We start from the raw sequence: 18,293 nt of genomic DNA on the forward strand, positions 1-18,293 counted from the left end.
GGGCTCTGTCCTGGGAGTCTTTGGTCCTCCAGGCTGAGCAAGGCACTTTATTCCCCTGTCTTGGAGGTCTCTGTTCTCTTATTGGAAAATCAGGGATAATAAATCCTCTACGCGGGTGATGAGACAGAATGAGATACAAAAATGAGATAAGAAAACACTTTGAAAATTCTCTAGAGTACCTTCAAAGACAGAGTGTAGACCCAGCGGGATCACGCAGTAGGAGCTTCACATATCCTGGCTACTGGTTACTGAGCCTCTTTAAAGTGCCAGGATGGACCCCTGCCCTCCTGTGTTTTGTCCTCAGCATCTGGAAGTGGACTTGCCCAAGAGCACCCAGCTGGACGTGGTAGAGTTAGTGAGAACCTAGATTCCCACTCGGGTCTCCATGCCCACGTTTCCCATTGTGGCCAAGCTGGGGCTGCCTCCCAGGGCTTTCTCAGCCCTCAGAGCAGGCCTCTGGGAAGCACTTACGTGGCATCTGGGCAGTGGCACTTCATCGTCCGCACCCCCCACTGCACTGGTCAGTGGCCTTAAGCGCAGGAGCTGGCTTGGTACTTCCGACACCAGATGTCCACTGAACGTGTGCCTTTCTGCACGCCTGTTACTGGTGGCAGCTGTGCGCCCTGTGTGTCTGACACCTGGGTCAACACGCAGAGCCTCTGGAGTCTGGAGGACGTTAACACCAAAGGAGGGAGTGGAGCCGTCTGAAACTGGGTCCGGGAAGCCCCTGGGGGTCTCGGCAGGCTGCCCTGATAATCCCTCAGCAGACATGCTTCCCAGTTACCTGCTGTCTGACGGGGGAGCAATGCACGGCAGGGACCGAGTGGGGAGAAAGACTCGCAACGTGGAAGGCAAGTTGGGGGGGGGAAGGTAGGGGGGGACAGTTCATGAAGCCACTGGGCTGATGCTCTCCCAGGCTGGCATTTGAATGTTTATGTCCATGGAGACAATCTTTCAGTAGGGCAGTTGGGCAGGAGTTATCCACATGGTAAATGGTCAGACACTTGTACCTGTGACCCAGCAATTCAATTTCAAGGTCTTTACCTTACACACCAAAAAGTGCAAAGATATGTGGGCGTCGTTATGGACAAGCTGTTCCTAATAGCAAGCGGTAACACCAAAGTGATAACCAAGAGAGGTGTGGCTCCCACGGAGAGGGAGGGAAGGATTTTTGCTTTTTGTTTTACACGTGGCTATATTATAGAAGTCTCACAGTGAGCATTTATTCATGTCTTGCTTTCGTTACAAAGACAGAAAGAAAAGGACCCCTTGTCACCACCACACTACCCCACTCCACCAACAACTTTCTGATGACAAAAGGCCACCTACCTCCCAGGGGCCACCCTGGAGGGCACATGTGGTCATGTGTGTGAGTGCATTTGGCTTCCCATCAGTGTCAGGTGGTTCCCCTGACAGCCCATCTGGGCCTTCTTGGAATTAGGCTGGGGGCCTGGACCTCTTAAATGCCTCTGCTTTCAGATGCATAGATGAGGATTCTCTCTTTTTATTCTTGGAATAATACTGAATTAAAGATTATTATCCTGTTTTAAAGATGAGAAATTTGAGGCCCAGGCAGGTGAAAGGCTTTTCAAACATCACACAGCATGGGGGCGCCTGGGTGGCTCAGTTGGTTAAGCATCCCACTTCAACTCGGCCCAGGTCACGAACTCACGGTTCTCAGTGATCTCAATGATCTCATCGTTCGTGGGTTCTCAGGTCATGATCTCATCGTTCGTGAGTTCGAGGCCCATGTTGGGCTCTGTGCTGACAGCTCAGAGCCTGGAGCCTGCTTTGGATTCTGTGTCTCCTGCTCTCTCTGCCCTCCCCCGCTTGTGCTCTGTCTCTCTAAAAATAAATAAGCATTAAAAAAAAAAAAAAGATCACACAGCGTGTATCAGTGGTATGGGGCTGAGACCTGTGTATTTGTAAAGGCTGCTCCTGAGTGAAGGAGGGGACTGTGGGGATGGGGAAAAGGGGAAGGGGAGCCCTAGCCTCCAGGGATGGGCCTGGCACCCTCCCAGGAGGGTAAACTGCCTGTCTGTTTCTTCCCAGATAATTTCCCAGCCATGGCCCAGCCTTAGCTCCCTGGTTATTTCCATTTCTCTTCCTTATTGCCAAGTGGTCAAAGTCCAAGCCACACAGTGTCCCTTGCCTCTTCCCCACCCTTCTGCACAGTGGCCTGGGCTTCCGGGAAGAAATCTAGGCAAAGCTCTAGTCCCTTACCCTCTACCAACACACTGTGACAGGCTGGCAGCTTACTGCCATTCACCGGACCTCAGTTTCCCTGTCTGTCAAATGGGGATAATGATTACTTTCTCTGCCTCCTAGATCTCTATGGTATAAATAACTTAAGAGACATGAGAGTGGGTAGAAACCTGGCCAGAGAAATGCAAGCAGTAATCCCCCTCTTCCTGGAACATTTAACAACCAGGTATGGCCCAGTGCACTTCAACTGAAGGCTGGGTCTTCCCAGGGTATGGCCTCCCGGCTGGGCTGCTCAGCTGAAGAGAGGGTTCAGGCCTCTTTGATTATTCGAACACGTCCTCCATGTAAATAAAACAATCATGCACAAACCCTACCATATTCTGGGGTGCCTAGGTGGCTCAGTCTGCCGAGCGACCGACCCTTGATTTCGGCTCAGGTCAGGGTTGTGGGATCGAGCCCTGCATGGAGCCCCATGTAGGGCTCCACACTGAGCATGGAGCCTGCTTAGGATTGTCTCTCTCCCTCTGCCCCTCTTTTCTGCTTGCGCACGCTGTCTCTCTCTAATATAAGAATAAATAAAAATTAAAAAAAAAAAACCCTGGGGCGCCTGGGTAGTGCAGTTGGTTAAGCGTCCAACTCTTGATCTCAGCTCAGATCATGATCTCACAGTTTGTGAGTTTGAGCCCCGTATTGGGCTCTGTGCTGATGGTGCGGAGCCTGCTTGGGACTCTTTTCTTCTCTCTGCCCCTCCCTGCTTGTTTTCTCTCTGTCTCTGTCTCTCTCTCTCTGTGTGTCTCTCTCTCCATCTCTCAAAATAAATGAATAAACTTAAAAAAATTAAGCCCCCCCACCATATTCTATTTTAGGAGTGTATATACATATGCATAAAACAAAAAAAAAAAAACAAACAAAAACAAACAAAAGATCATGCTTGTCTGAGAGGAGAAGGTACTTAAAGGGGACCTTGGGATGTTTACAATTACAAATTCTAGATGCTGTGAAAGGGGACGTTTGTCACTTGTATTTTTTCCTATCTTTTACTTTTCTAAAAACATTTCAGGGGCGGGGCGCCTGGGTGGCTCAGTCGGTTGAGCGTCCGACTTCAGCTCAGGTCACAATCTCGCGGTCTGTGAGTTCAAGCCCCGCGTCGGGCTCTGGGCTGATGGCTCAGAGCCTGGAGCCTGCTTCAGATTCTGTCTCCCTCTCTCTCTCTTTCCACCCCCCCCCCCGACTTGCACTCTGTCTCTCTCTCTCTCAAAAATAAATAAACATTAAAAAAAATTAAAAAAATTTTCATTGTAGGAAACTTGGAGGAAATAACAGGAAAGTATAAAGAAGAAATCAGAGCTACCCATAATCCTCGCTGCCCTCATGGACAACCCCACTCACACTTTGGAAGGTCTTTTCCCGTGTACATGTATCATTTTCTCCCTTCCTGAAACTCCTGCCCTCTGGCTCTACTTTGCCACCCTTCTCATCACCCTGATCTGTTGCCCTCCCTGTCACTCCCCACCATCCATCAAGGACTTCAGAATTTCTGTCAGGCAGTCTGTCCTAATGTCCTCTTGATCCATGCAAATAACCCTCCAATACCCTTCCTTGATCCCCTTGGTGACCTTCATCATGACCCTGCCATCCTCTCTGGGGCCACATCTTGGATGTTCCCCTCTGGAACGCCAGCCTCAAGGGTTCCCACAAGGCCCCCTCCTGCAGAATGCCAGTCTTCCGACTCCTAGTGCCTCATCCCCTGACTTCACAGAGGCCACTGGCCCATTCTGTTTCCTTCTGTTCAGTCAGCCTCTCCTGGCCGCTGGCCCAGCAAGCCTACACCCCACGGCTGAGCGTCTGAAGGCCAGCACAGTGATCCAGGTGAGGAATGCAAAGTGGAGGACTTGAGCTTGAGGAGGAGAGGGGGATTTGAGACATGTGATTGGTGTGCACCATTCCAAACCCTCTCTCCTCCTCTCTCCTCCTCCCAGGCGTTCCTCCAGCTCCACACATGGACCCCACTCCATCCCTCATCCCCCCCCTCCGCTAATCCTCCCTGTCAGCCTGTAAACACACCCTTGTCTCTTGGATCCTAAGATGACACCCCCGCCCCTTGACTCCCTTTGCATTTCTAGCTACTTCTTTTTCACTCCTTTTTCCCTTCCCCTCCAAACTTCTGGAGTGAATCGCCCTTCTGTGCTGCCCATCTTCTCAACTACTGCTTCCTCCCCATCCGCGGCAATGTGCTTCAGCCCTCTGCCGGAAGAGCCCTGTCTGGGTCACCAGGGACTTCTAACTCGGCTGGATCCAATGGAAGCATTTCCGCAAGGCTGGTTAGTTGAGAGACCCCTGGTCTAGCTTACTAAAACACCCCCACCCTACCTTCAACTTTGTAAACGCCTCACTCGCAGAGCCTGTACTCCCACTAGTTAACAAACAGGATTTCTGCGGTTAGACATCTGGACCCCGGGGGAGCTGTACAGGCTGCTACATAGATAACCGCTTTCCTCTCGCTTCTGTAATCTTGCTTACGCGCCCAACCATAGTAATCTTGCTTACGCGCCCAACCCTAACCGGAAGGTCCCTAGCCGCTTCGCAGCCCGGGCTCCAAGTTGCATCAGCCAAAAGAAACTTCATTTCCCAAGCTTCCCCGGGACGAAACTACCCACAACCCTAACCATCACCGAGCAGAGAGCCTACCACCAGCCTGTATGCAAATAAGACTCAAAATAGCATAAAAGACCTGTGACCCCGTTTATCGAGGCTCTCCCGCTTTCTAACACTGGGGAGCCCTGGTGCACCAGTAAAGACTCTCTGCCGACGTCGGAGTGCCGTGTGGTTCTTTGCGCCAACTCTCATTCCATAGGGCCTAGGAGCTTGGCTCCTAACATTTGGTGCGTTGGCCGGGAACCCGAGGGAAGGCAAGAGAACCCCGGCCCCGTCGGTGGATGACTCTCCGGCCCGGGCCACTGACGGACTGACTGAAGACAGACTTCTGTGCCTTTGTCTACACACAGGTATTGTGTTCTATGTTTTGTCTCTGAACTGTGAATTCTGAGGCCGGCCGGCCACCTCAGTAGGAGTGTTGAAGGAGGACAGACGTGTCCTGAACCTTCACACCCCAGCCCCGAGGGACGCCTCGGTGGTGCTTGTAGGGGAGAACTGACAAGTTCGTCAGACTCCCCAAATCCGTAGGCAGGCCTCCCCTGCCATCTGAATCTGAATACTGGCCGCGGCTCCTTGGTTGTTGTCTAGTCTGTGTTGTCTGGTCTGTGTCGACATTGTAGTCATCTTTGTGTATGTGTGTGTAAGTGTGCTGGTGTGGACGCGTGGACAGGACAGGACGACACAGCCATGGGACAGACATTGACTACTCCTCTAACTTTGACTCTGACTCATTTCTCGGACGTCCAAGCAAGAGCTCACAATCTTTCCCTTGAGGTTCGGAAAGGTCGATGGCGAACTTATTGTTCATCAGAGTGGCCCACCCTATCCGTAGGGTGGCCCCGGAACGGGACTTTTGACCTCTCTATTATATTACAGGTTAAGACGAAGGTAATGGATCCCGGACCACAAGGTCATCCAGATCAAGTAGCCTATATCCTCACTTGGGAGGATCTCATTCGGAATCCTCCGGCATGGGTGAAACCCTTCCTCCCTTCCTGCCCCCTATCTCAATCTACCCTTCTTCCCCTGAAAACCTCAAAAGACCGTGCCTCAACCCAAGCTTCAGACCCGCCCAAACCAGTTCTTCCTGATGAGTCCCAAAAGGACCCTCTTCTCCTAGACGCTTTGTCCTCGCCGCCCCACAACCCCCTCTTACAGCCTCCACCCTATAATCCGCCCCTGGCCCCCGCCTTGACCCCGGTGGCCCCTACTTCCCCTCCTGCCTCCAGTTCCTCCTCCCCCTCCCCAATTTCTTCCCCCGCCTCCGTCTCCAGCGATCAGACGACCCGAACGGCCCTCCCACTTGGCAATCTTCCCTGTTTCCTCTCCGGACTGTCAACCGGACTATCCAGTATTGGCCATTTTCTGCATCTGATCTTTACAACTGGAAAACTCATAACCCTTCCTTTTCCCAAGAACGCCAGGCCCTAACCTCACTGATAGAATCCATCCTCCTCACACACCAGCCCACCTGGGACGACTGCCAGCAGCTCCTACAGGTCCTTTTGACTACAGAGGAAAGGCAACGAGTTCTCCTGGAGGCTTTCCAACCCAGCTCCCCAACAAAATAGATGAGGGGTTTCCCCTCACCCGCCCGGACTGGGACTATGAAACGGCTCCAGGTAGGGAGAGTCTCCGAATCTATCGCCAGGCTCTGTTGGCGGGTCTCAAGGGGGCAGGGAAACGGCCCACCAATTTGGCCAAGGTAAGGACCATAATTCAAGGAAAAGAGGAAAGCCCCGCAGCCTTTATGGAACGGCTTCTAGAGGGGTTTCGGATGTATACTCCATTTAACCCCGAAGCTCCAGAACATAAGGCTACAGTGGCCATGTCGTTCATAGATCAGGCAGCATCCGATATAAAAGGAAAACTCCAAAGGTTGGATGGGATCCAAACCTATGGGTTACAGGAACTAGTTAGGGAGGCAGAAAAGGTATATAACAAGAGGGAGACTCCAGAAGAAAAGGAGGCTAGGCTAGCAAAAGAGCAGGAAGCACGGGAGGAACGAAGAGATCGAAAGAGAGATAAACATCTAACAAAAATCCTGGCAGCTGTAGTGACAGAAAATAGAACAGGAAAGTCAGGGGAAACGAAGAGGCGGCCCAAAATAGAAAAAGACCAATGTGCCTATTGCAAAGAGCGCGGGCACTGGATCAAAGACTGCCCTAAGCGCCCTAGAGACTCAAAGAAATCTACCCCCGTACTCACCTTGGGCGAAGAGAGCGAGTAGGGACGTCAGGGCTCTGGAGCCCCCCCGAGCCCCGGCTAACTTTATCTGTAGGGGGGCATCCCACCACCTTCCTGGTGGACACAGGAGCTCAGCACTCGGTCCTAACCAAGGCAAACGGGCCTCTGTCCTCTCGTACCTCTTGGGTTCAAGGAGCGACAGGAAGAAAAATTCACAAATGGACTAACTACCGTACGGTTGATTTAGGGCAAGGGACAGTGACACACTCTTTTCTGGTAGTACCCGAATGCCCATACCCCCTTTTAGGACGAGACCTCCTAACCAAGCTTGGAGTTCAGATCCACTTCTCCAAAGCGGGGGCCCAAGTGCTAAACCGGGATGGCCAGCCTATCCAAGTCTTAACTGTGTCCTTACAAGACGAACACAGACTTTTTGAAACCCCGGTCACCACTAACCTCCTCGAAGCCTGGCTGCAGGACTTTCCCCAGGCCTGGGCAGAAACGGGAGGGCTTGGTCGAGCCAAATGCCAGGCCCCAATCATAATTGACCTAAAGCCCACGGCAATGCCTGTATCTATCAGGCAGTATCCCATGAGCAAGGAGGCTCATATGGGCATTCAGCCACACATTACCAGATTTCTAGAGCTTGGGGTCCTGCGACCTTGCCGCTCACCTTGGAATACCCCTCTCTTACCAGTGAGAAAACCTGGTACTCGGGACTACAGGCCTGTCCAAGACTTAAGGGAGGTCAACAAAAGGACTATGGATATCCATCCTACGGTCCCCAATCCCTATAACTTGCTCAGCACCCTGAGCCCAGACCGTACCTGGTACACAGTACTGGATCTAAAAGATGCATTCTTTTGTTTACCCTTGGCCCCCCAGAGCCAAGAACTGTTTGCTTTCGAATGGAGGGACCCTAAAAGAGGAATCTCAGGCCAATTAACCTGGACCCGCTTACCCCAAGGGTTTAAAAACTCCCCCACTCTCTTTGATGAGGCTCTTCACAGGGACCTAACTGACTTCCGGACTCAACATCCAGAAGTAACTCTACTCCAATATGTGGATGACCTTCTTCTGGCCGCCCCCACAAAAGAAGCCTGCATACTAGGTACCAGACATCTGCTCCGGGAATTAGGAGAAAAAGGATACTGGGCATCCGCCAAGAAGGCCCAGATTTGCCAAACCAAGGTAACCTACCTGGGGTACATACTGAGTGAGGGGAAAAGATGGCTCACCCCTGGGCGAATAGAAACTGTGGCTCGCATTCCGCCACCCCAGAGCCCCAGAGAGGTACGTGAATTCCTGGGAACTGCTGGGTTCTGTAGCTTATGGATACCTGGGTTCGCTGAGCTAGCCGTCCCCCTCTATGCCCTCACGAAAGAGAGTGCACCCTTCACCTGGCAGGAAAAACATCAGTCAGCCTTTGAGGCCCTAAAAGAGGCCCTCCTTTCCGCCCCGGCACTCGGGTTGCCAGACACCTCCAAGCCCTTTACCCTCTTCATAGACGAGAAACAAGGAATTGCCAAAGGAGTTCTAACCCAAAAACTAGGGCCCTGGAAGAGACCAGTAGCATACCTGTCCAAAAAGTTGGACCCTGTGGCAGCGGGGTGGCCCCCATGTCTTCGTATCATGGCAGCCACTGCTATGCTGGTCAAGGACTCTGCCAAATTAACCCTTGGACAGCCACTAACTGTTATCATCCCGCATGCTTTAGAGGCCGTAGTGCGGCAGCCACCGGACCGATGGATAACCAACGCACGCCTAACTCACTACCAGGCCCTCCTACTGGACATAGACCGCATCCAATTTGGACCTCCGGTTACCTTGAACCCTGCCACGTTGTTACCGGCACCGGAAGACCAACAGAGCGCACACGATTGCCGGCAAGTACTGGCTGAGACCCATGGGACACGGGAAGATCTTAAAGATCAAGAGCTCCCAGATGCGGATCACTCTTGGTATACGGACGGGAGCAGTTACATCGACTCAGGTACCCGGAGGGCGGGAGCAGCGGTAATAGATGGCCACCACATCATATGGGCACAATCACTACCTCCTGGCACGTCTGCACAAAAGGCTGAGCTGATAGCGCTCACCAAGGCCCTAGAGCTATCCGAAGGGAAAAAGGCTAACATATACACAGATAGCCGATATGCCTTTGCAACGGCTCATACACATGGGAGTATTTATGAAAGAAGGGGCCTACTAACCTCAGAAGGAAAAGAAATTAAAAACAAAGCTGAAATCATTGCATTATTAAAGGCCCTTTTTCTTCCTCGAAGAGTAGCCATAATTCATTGCCCCGGGCATCAGAAAGGGCAAGGCCCAATTGCAACAGGAAATAGACAGGCAGACCAAGTAGCCAGGCAAGTCGCTGTGGCAGAAACGTTGACCTTGACCACAAAACTTGAAGAAACCGATCTTACGACCAACAAATATGCTTACACCCCAGATGACCAGGAAGAGGCAAAGGCCATAGGGGCTGTACTGAATCAGGACACTAAAGACTGGGAAAAAGAAGGAAAGATAGTCCTTCCCCGAAAGGAAGCCCTGGCAATGATCCAACAAATGCACGCCTGGACACATTTAAGTAATCAGAAGCTGAAGTTACTGATTGAAAAAACTGACTTCTTAATCCCTAAGGCAGGCACCCTCATAGAACAGGTAACCTCCGCCTGTAAGGTCTGTCAACAGGTAAACGCTGGGGCTACCCGAGTGCCGGAAGGAAAACGGACTCGTGGTAACCGCCCAGGAGTCTATTGGGAAATAGATTTTACTGAAGTAAAGCCTCACTATGCGGGGTATAAGTACCTATTAGTGTTTGTAGACACCTTTTCAGGATGGGTAGAAGCCTACCCCACCCGACAAGAAACGGCACACGTGGTAGCCAAGAAGATTTTAGAAGAAATCTTCCCCAGATTTGGACTTCCCAAGGTAATCGGGTCAGATAACGGGCCGGCCTTCGTTTCCCAGGTAAGTCAGGGGCTCGCCAGGACACTGGGGATTAATTGGAAATTACACTGTGCATATAGGCCCCAGAGCTCAGGACAGGTAGAAAGAATGAATAGAACAATAAAAGAGACCCTTACTAAATTGACCTTAGAGACTGGCTTAAAAGATTGGAGACGCCTCCTATCTCTGGCCTTGTTAAGAGCCAGAAATACACCCAACCGTTTCGGGCTCACCCCATATGAAATCCTTTATGGGGGACCCCCCCTTTGTCAACCTTGCTCAATTCCTTCTCCCCCTCCGATCCTAAGACTGATTTACAAGCCCGACTAAAAGGGCTGCAAGCGGTGCAGGCCCAAATCTGGACCCCCCTGGCCGAACTGTACCGGCCAGGACATCCACAAACTAGCCACCCATTTCAGGTAGGAGACTCCGTGTACGTCCGGCGGCACCGCTCTCAAGGATTGGAGCCTCGTTGGAAGGGACCTTACATCGTCCTGCTGACCACGCCCACCGCCATAAAGGTTGACGGGATTGCCGCCTGGATTCACGCATCGCACGCCAAAGCAGCCCCAAAAACCCCTGGACCAGAAACTCCCAAAACCTGGAAGCTCCACCGTTCGGAGAACCCTCTTAAGATAAGACTCTCCCGTGTCTGACTGCTAATCCACCCTGTCCCTGCACGAACCCAAAATGAAACCCCCAGCGGGAATGGTCTTTCTGTGGGTCCTCACAAGCTTGGGGGCGGGAATTGGAGCTAAAATTGTCAAAGAGGGGAACCCACATCAGGTTTACACCTTGACTTGACCTGTTGATCTTACAAGAAGGCGGGTTATGTGCTGCCCTCAAAGAAGAGTGCTGCTTCTATGCTGATCACACAGGGATAATAAGGGATAGCATGGCCAAGCTGAGGGAGAGACTCAAACAAAGGCAAAAGCTGTTCGAATCTCAGCAAGGCTGGTTTGAGGGGTAGTATAACAAATCCCCCTGGTTTACCACTTTAGTCTCCTCCCTCATGGGCCCCTTAATACTCCTACTATTAATACTGATGTTCGGACCCTGCATCCTTAACCGCTTGGTACAGTTCATAAGAGAAAGACTCTCTGTCATCCAGGCCTTGGTTCTAACCCAACAGTACCACCAACTAAGACAATTTGACGCAGAAAGGCCAGATACAATTGAATGAAAGGTTTCATTCGATGCCAAAAGAAAATGGGGGAATGAGAGACCCCTGGTCTAGCTTACTAAAACACCCCCACCCTACCTTCAACTTTGTAAACGCCTCACTCGCAGAGCCTGTACTCCCACTAGTTAACAAACAGGATTTCTGCGGTTAGACATCTGGACCCCGGGGGAGCTGTACAGGCTGCTACATAGATAACCGCTTTCCTCTCGCTTCTGTAATCTTGCTTACGCGCCCAACCATAGTAATCTTGCTTACGCGCCCAACCCTAACCGGAAGGTCCCTAGCCGCTTCGCAGCCCGGGCTCCAAGTTGCATCAGCCAAAAGAAACTTCATTTCCCAAGCTTCCCCGGGACGAAACTACCCACAACCCTAACCATCACCGAGCAGAGAGCCTACCACCAGCCTGTATGCAAATAAGACTCAAAATAGCATAAAAGACCTGTGACCCCGTTTATCGAGGCTCTCCCGCTTTCTAACACTGGGGAGCCCTGGTGCACCAGTAAAGACTCTCTGCCGACGTCGGAGTGCCGTGTGGTTCTTTGCGCCAACTCTCATTCCATAGGGCCTAGGAGCTTGGCTCCTAACATAGTCACCCCCCTGCACTCACAGAGCACACTCCTTGTTCCTGGTTGTTCCTTCTCGGTCTCCTTTGTGGACTTTTTTTTTTTTTTTCCCCCGCTTATCTTAATTCCAGTATAGTTAATATACAGTGTTATGTTCGTTTCGGAAGCACAATATCATGATTCAGCAATTCTATACATTCCTCAGTGTTCATCAAGATAAGTGTACTCTTAATCCCTTCACCTATTTCACTCGGCCTCCCCCACTCACTCCCCTCTGGCAGCCACCAGTTTGTTCTGGAAGGTTAAGAGTCTGTGTTTTGGTCTGTCTCTTTCTCCCTTTGCTGCTTTGTTTTGTTTCTTCTCGAGTGACATCATCTCTGACTGGCTTCTTTCGCTTAGCGTTGTACTCTCTAGCTCCATCCATGCCGTTGCAAATGGTTCTTTGTGGACTTTCTGTGATCCGCTCTACCTTTAGATATTGGTAATCCTTTTTGTATCTTTTCTGCTTCCTTTATTGTCCCCGTTGGTTGGCTACTGTTGTCTCATGGCTCTCCTTTTATATGACAGTTCTCAAATCACCATCCCCAGACTACCTCCCCTGAGCATCGGACTCAAATATCCAGTCTCCTGACTTTCCCACCAGCCATCTCAAGCTGGACAAGTACCAGCTGATCATTTCCTCTTTTCTCCCAAACTGCTCCTTGTATATTTTCTGTTGGTGGCATCACCATGTACCCAAGTCAAAAACCTGAGAGTCATTTTTTTACTCTTTCCTCTCTTCTTTTTATTTTTCTTTCTTTTTTCTTTTTTTTTTTTTAATATTTATTTATTTTTGAGAGTGAGCAGAGGAGGGGTAGAGAGAGGGGGACAGAGGATCCAAAGCAGGCTCTGTGCTGACAGCAGAGAGCCTGATGTGGGGCTGGAACCCATGAACCATGAGATCATGACCTGAGCCGAAGTCGGAGGCTTAACTGACTGAGCCACCCAGGCGCCTCACTTCCCTCTCTTTCTATACAGAGTCAATCATCAAGTCCTGCCAAGTTACATCCTAAGCGATTCTGTAACAAGTGCTTTCCTCTTTGTCCCTGCTACTATTGCCCTTGTTCATATAACATCTCTCACCCCCAGCTGTTTTTCCACACACCACTGGGTACTCTTCCTAAAGTATAAATCCGATTATGTCATGGGGCGCCTGGGTGGCTCAGTCTGTTGGGCTTCCGACTTCAGCTCAGGTCATGATGTCACGGTCTGTGAGTTCAAACCCCACGTCAGGCTCTGTGCTGACAGCTCAGAGCCTGTAGCCTGCTTCGGATTCTGTGTCTCCCTCTCTCTCTGTCCCTCCCCCGCTTACACTCTGTCTCTCTGTCTCTAAGAAATAAATAAACGTTAAAAAAAATCAGATTATGCCACTCTTCTGCTTAAAATCAGCAATCTAAAAGAAAATTCAAAAGACATAAATAAATGGGGGGGGGGCACCTGAGTGGCTCAGTTGATTGAGCGTCCGACTTTGGCTCAGGTCATGATCTCACAGTTGGTGAGTTCAGGCCCCACATCAGGCTCTCTGCTGTCATTGTGGAGCCCACCTCGGATTCTCTGTCCCCCTCTCTCTCTGCACCTCCCCTGCGCATGCTCTTTCTTTCTCAAAGATAAATAAACATAAAAAAAAAAAGACATAAATACATGGAAAGCCATCCTGGGTTCATGGATTGTAAGACTTAATATTGTTAGGATGGAATTCTCCCCAATTGATCTGCAGACTTATTGCAACCTCTATCAAAATCCAAGCTTCCCCCACTTTTGTTTTGTAGAAATTGACAAGATGATCCTAAAATTCATATGGAAATGCAACAGATCCAAAATAGCCAAAACAATCTTGAAAAAGAAACAAGTTGGAGGACACACACGTTCCGATTTCAAAATTTACTCCAAAGCTACAGTAATCAAGACAATGTGATACTGGGCATAAGGATAGACATATACGTCAATGGAATAGATTTGAGAATAAGAGCATATAAAGAAACCAGAAATAAACTAGAACTAAAAATACATACGTGGTCAATTGATGTTTGACAAGGGTACCAAGGTGATTTAAAGAAGAAAGATAGGGCGCCTGAGTGGCTCAGTTGGTTGAGCGTCCGACTTTGGCTCAGGTCATGATCTCACAGTTTGTGCAGCTGAGCCCAGAGTGGGGCTCTGTGCTGATATCAAGGAGCCTGCCTGGGATTCTCTTTCTCCCTCTCTCTCTCTGCCCCTCCCCAGCTCACATGCTCTCTCTCTCTCAAAATAAATAAATAAACTTAAAAAAGGAAGAAGAAAGAGTAGAGGCTCTTGGCTGGCTCAGTCAGTAGAGCACATACCTCTTGATATTGGGTTTGGGAGTTCAAGCCCCATGCTGGGTGTGGAGCTTAATTTAAATAAATAGATAAAACAACCATTGACTTGGAGAAAATATTTGTGAAGCATATATATATATATATATATATATATATATATATATATATATATATTTGTGAAGCATAAGGGTCTAGTATCCAGAATAGACAAAGAACTATTACGCACATGAAGATGCCCAATCTCATTAGTCAGTAGGGATATGCAAATAAAAACCATAATAAGACGCTACTTCATCCCCACTAGGATAGCTGGCTATAACCAAAAAGACAGACATAACAAGTGTTGAGGATTGGAGAAATTGGAACCCTCATTCACCACTGGTGGGAATGCAAAATGGCGCAGCCACTTTAGAAAAGTTTGGCAGTTTCTCAAAAAGCGAAATGGAGAGGTACCGTACAACTGAGCTTTTCATTCCTAGGTATGTACCCAAGAGAACTGAAGATACATATTCACACAAAAATTTGTACATGAATGTTCAGAGCAACTTTATTCGTAATTACCTCACCACATCCAAAACAGGAATCCATGCTCTCTGCCTTCTTCCTTGTTACCGTAAATGAAGTCTTCCAGGGTCTTTTTTTTTTTCTTTCTTTCTTAGAGAGAGAGGGAGAGTGTGAGTGGGGAGAGGGGCAGAGGGAGAGAGAGAATCCCAAGCAGGCTCCATGCTCATTGCGGAGTCTGATGCGGGGCTCAGTCTCATGACCCCGGGACCATGACCCGAGCCGAAATCGAGAGTCAGGAACTCAACTGACTGAGCCACCCAGCCGCCCCCTCTTGGGTCTTTCTAAGAGAACTTCTCTCCTTATCAAGGGCTTCGCTTCTGCAATTATATCCTTTCTTTCCTGCAACATCTAGCACTTCTTCACCAGTTAACACCCAGACATATCTCCACATCTGTGTATCTCCATCTTAAAACAATACAAAACACACACACACACACACACACACACACACACACACACTGCCCCCAGACTCATTTCTCTGCCTCCCTTCCTCCTTCCTCAAATCTCATCATTTGGCAAAAGCTTCTATCTGCAGCCTCAATGATTCTTTACCTTCATGGGATGCCCATCTCTTGACTGACCCTTCATGATAGCATGCCTGAAAATTTGGGCAAAGACCTCTTCTCTCTGTCTGCACCCTCTTTTTCAATGATCTCAGCCAGTCCCTTGGCTTCTCTATTATCAAGATGTCAATGGCCCCTGTGTGTATCTCCAGCTCTGAGCCCTCACTATGTGCCAAGCTTTTGTGCCCAGCTGCCGGCTTGTCATCTCTACTTGAATGCCTAACGCCCGTCTAAACTTAGTGGACTCAGGAAGAGCTCTTGGTTCCTCTCCCCTCGATTCATTCTTCCCCTAGTCTCTCTCATCTCAGTAAACAGCACCGTCATCTACCTACACGTTCAAGCCCAAAGCACAAAAGCCTTTCCTGATTCCCCCCTTTTACTCGTTCTCCATATTCTACCCATCTGCAAGCCCTGTTGCTCTGTCTCCAAACTATGTATCATGTCAAAGGGCTTCTCTCCATCTCCGCTGTCCCTCCCTTCATCCAGCAGCCTCCCAACTGGCCTCTCTACTTCCACCCCTACAACCCACTTTCTACACAGCAACCATTTACTTTCAAAAAACGTAAGTCAGGTCATATAAAAACTCCCTTTCATGGCCTACGTAGGGCTTCACTGTGGCCTGCAACGCCCAGCACGCCCTGGCTCCCCTCTACCTCTCCAGCATCATATCCTATCACTCTCCCCTCGATTTCTACCCATCAGCCACACTGCTCTTCCTTCCTTCCTTTCGATCCACCAAATTAGTTCAAAAAAAATTTTTTTTAAACATTTATTTATTTTTGAGAGACAGAGAAACAGAGCACAAGTGGGGGAGGGGCAGAGAGAGAGAGAGAGAGAGAGAGACGGAGATAGAATGTGAAGCAGGCTCCAGGCTCTGAGCTGTCAGCACAGAGCCCCATGCGGGGCTCAAACTCACCAACCGTAAGATCATGACCTGAGCCAAAGTCGGACGCTAAACCGACTGAGCCACCCAGGCGCCCCTAATCATCCTATTTTCTTTGCTTCTCCTTTTTTTCAGTTTTATTGAGAAATAATTGACATACATCACCATATAGGGTGTAGGGTGTACAGTTTTATTTTCTTCGAAGCATTTCTCTCTAGGTGAAATAATCTTATTGATTTATTTCTTTATTAATTTTCAGTTCTTTCTACAAGATTGTGGGCCCTATGAGAGCAGAGGCCTTAAGTATCTCGTATATAGCTCACCACTCAAAGCCCAGCGCCTGGAACAGTCTCAGGGACACAGTAGGTGCTTGGTGCATATTTGTTAATGGATAAATAAAGCATCAAATCAGCGCTCCTCAAAGCGTGGTCTACAAACTCCTGAGCATCCCCCAAATCTTTTCAGAGGCTCTGTGAAGTCAGAGCTATTTTTGTAATAAATACTAAGATGTTATGTTGCCTTTTTGGTGGTGGGAAAGCGATGGCGGATACAGCAGCTGGCCCCTTAAGATAAAGCGAGGCGAGGCTCCAGGCTGTATTTGTAATCACTGTATTCCTCACTGCTGTGTGTGCTCAGCAAAGGAAACAAATACAGCAGTTTCATTCAAGAATGGCTTGATGAGGGTCCCCTGGGTGGCTCAGTTGGTTAAGCGGCTGACTCTTGATTTCGGCTCAGGCCATGATCTCGTGGTTTGTGAGCCCCAGTCCCACGTTGGGCTCCGTGCTGACAGTGCTGAGCCTGCTTGGGATTCTCTCTCCTTCTCTCTCCTCCCCTTCTCCTTGTTCATGCTCTCTTTCGCTCCCTCCCTCAAAATAAGTGAATAAACTTAAAGAAAAATTTCAAAGACTGACTTGATGAAACAGTACAAATTATTAACTTTATTAAATCTCTACCCTTGACTATACTTCTTTAAAAAAAATTTTTTTTAAAGTTTTTATTTTTGAAGGAGAGACAGACAGAGCATGGGTGGGGGAGGAGCAGAGAGAGGGAGACACAGAATCCGAAGCAAGCTCCAGGCTCTGAGCTGTCAGCACAGAGCCCAATGCGGGGCTCGAACTCACGAACTGTGAGATCATGACCTGAGCTGAAGTCGGACGCTTAACCGACTGAGCCACCCAGGCGCCCCATTGACTATGCTTCTTTTAAATATTTTGACAGGGTGGGAAGAATTCTGCTATATGCCTAAGTACCGTTGTCTCAGGAAGAGCACTTGTGGAATTGTTTTGAGTTGCAAGTTGAACACCATTTTTACCTGGAAGAAGGATTGAAAGACAGACCATGGTTATGCAAATGTAGGTTTTTTTCTCATTTTTTTATTTTTGCAGACATTTTCTCTAAAATGAAAGAAGTGAGCCTATTGACTCAAGGGGGAAATTGACCATATTTGCTGCTAATAATAAAATTTCAGCTTTTGAGTGAAAATTAGCCTTTTGGAATGTTTGTATCCACCACTGTGAGTTTAGTAGCTTCCCAATACTTAAGGACTTAAAAAAATTTTTTTTAATGTTTATTTATTTTTGATAGAGACAGAGACAGAGCAGGGGAGAGGCAGAGAGAGAGGGAGACATGGAATCCAAAGCAGTCTCCAGGCTCCGAGCTGTCAGCACAGAGCCCGATGCAGGGCTGGAACTCACAAGCAGTGAGATCATGACCTGAGCTGAGGTCGGACGCTTAACCGACTGAACCACCCAGGCGCCCCTACTTAAGGACTCTGATGAGATCAATGGTGACATTAATGAATATAATTTCTTTTACATTGTATAATAACATGTGTCGACATTTAGAAGAGCTCCATAGCTCAGTGAACCCTATTTTCCAAGTGTTACAAAATCAGTCACGGATAAAAGATGCATTCAAAGTGCATGATAGACCAACGTATTTTAACTTAACGAAAAATTGGTTTCAGATTCCACACTGAAACTCAATTTTGCAAGTCTTCATTTGTTAAGTTTTGGTATAGTATCAAAGAGGAATATCCACATACTTACCAGGCGAGGGAAAACCGTGATCATAAAGGTGCTTTTCCGGGCAAGGCCCATCCATTGCACTTCTCAGGGTGCCGATCTCTTCAATTTCCCCAAATGCGGGAGACTCGGTTGTGTAATTTAAGGCAGTGGGGGACGGCGTTCACTTTCTTCTCTT

General features: G+C 49.0%; 1 long non-coding RNA gene and 1 other non-coding gene across 2 annotated transcripts; both read left to right on the forward strand.

The window, feature by feature from the left end:
• The first annotated feature begins 4,059 nt into the window (after nucleotides 1–4,059).
• On the forward strand, nucleotides 4,060–11,702 carry LOC123379555. The gene is made up of 3 exons (XR_006584137.1): nucleotides 4,060–4,074; nucleotides 4,185–6,482; nucleotides 10,422–11,702. It is a non-coding gene; the product is annotated as an uncharacterized LOC123379555 (long non-coding RNA).
• Nucleotides 11,703–18,131: 6,429 nt separating this feature from the next.
• LOC111562195 lies at nucleotides 18,132–18,293 on the forward strand. The gene has a single exon (XR_002745236.1). It is a non-coding gene; the product is annotated as a U1 spliceosomal RNA (small nuclear RNA).

The sequence above is a fragment of the Felis catus genome, chromosome C1, assembly GCF_018350175.1.
Source record: "Felis catus isolate Fca126 chromosome C1, F.catus_Fca126_mat1.0, whole genome shotgun sequence".
Lineage (NCBI taxonomy): Eukaryota > Metazoa > Chordata > Mammalia > Carnivora > Felidae > Felis > Felis catus.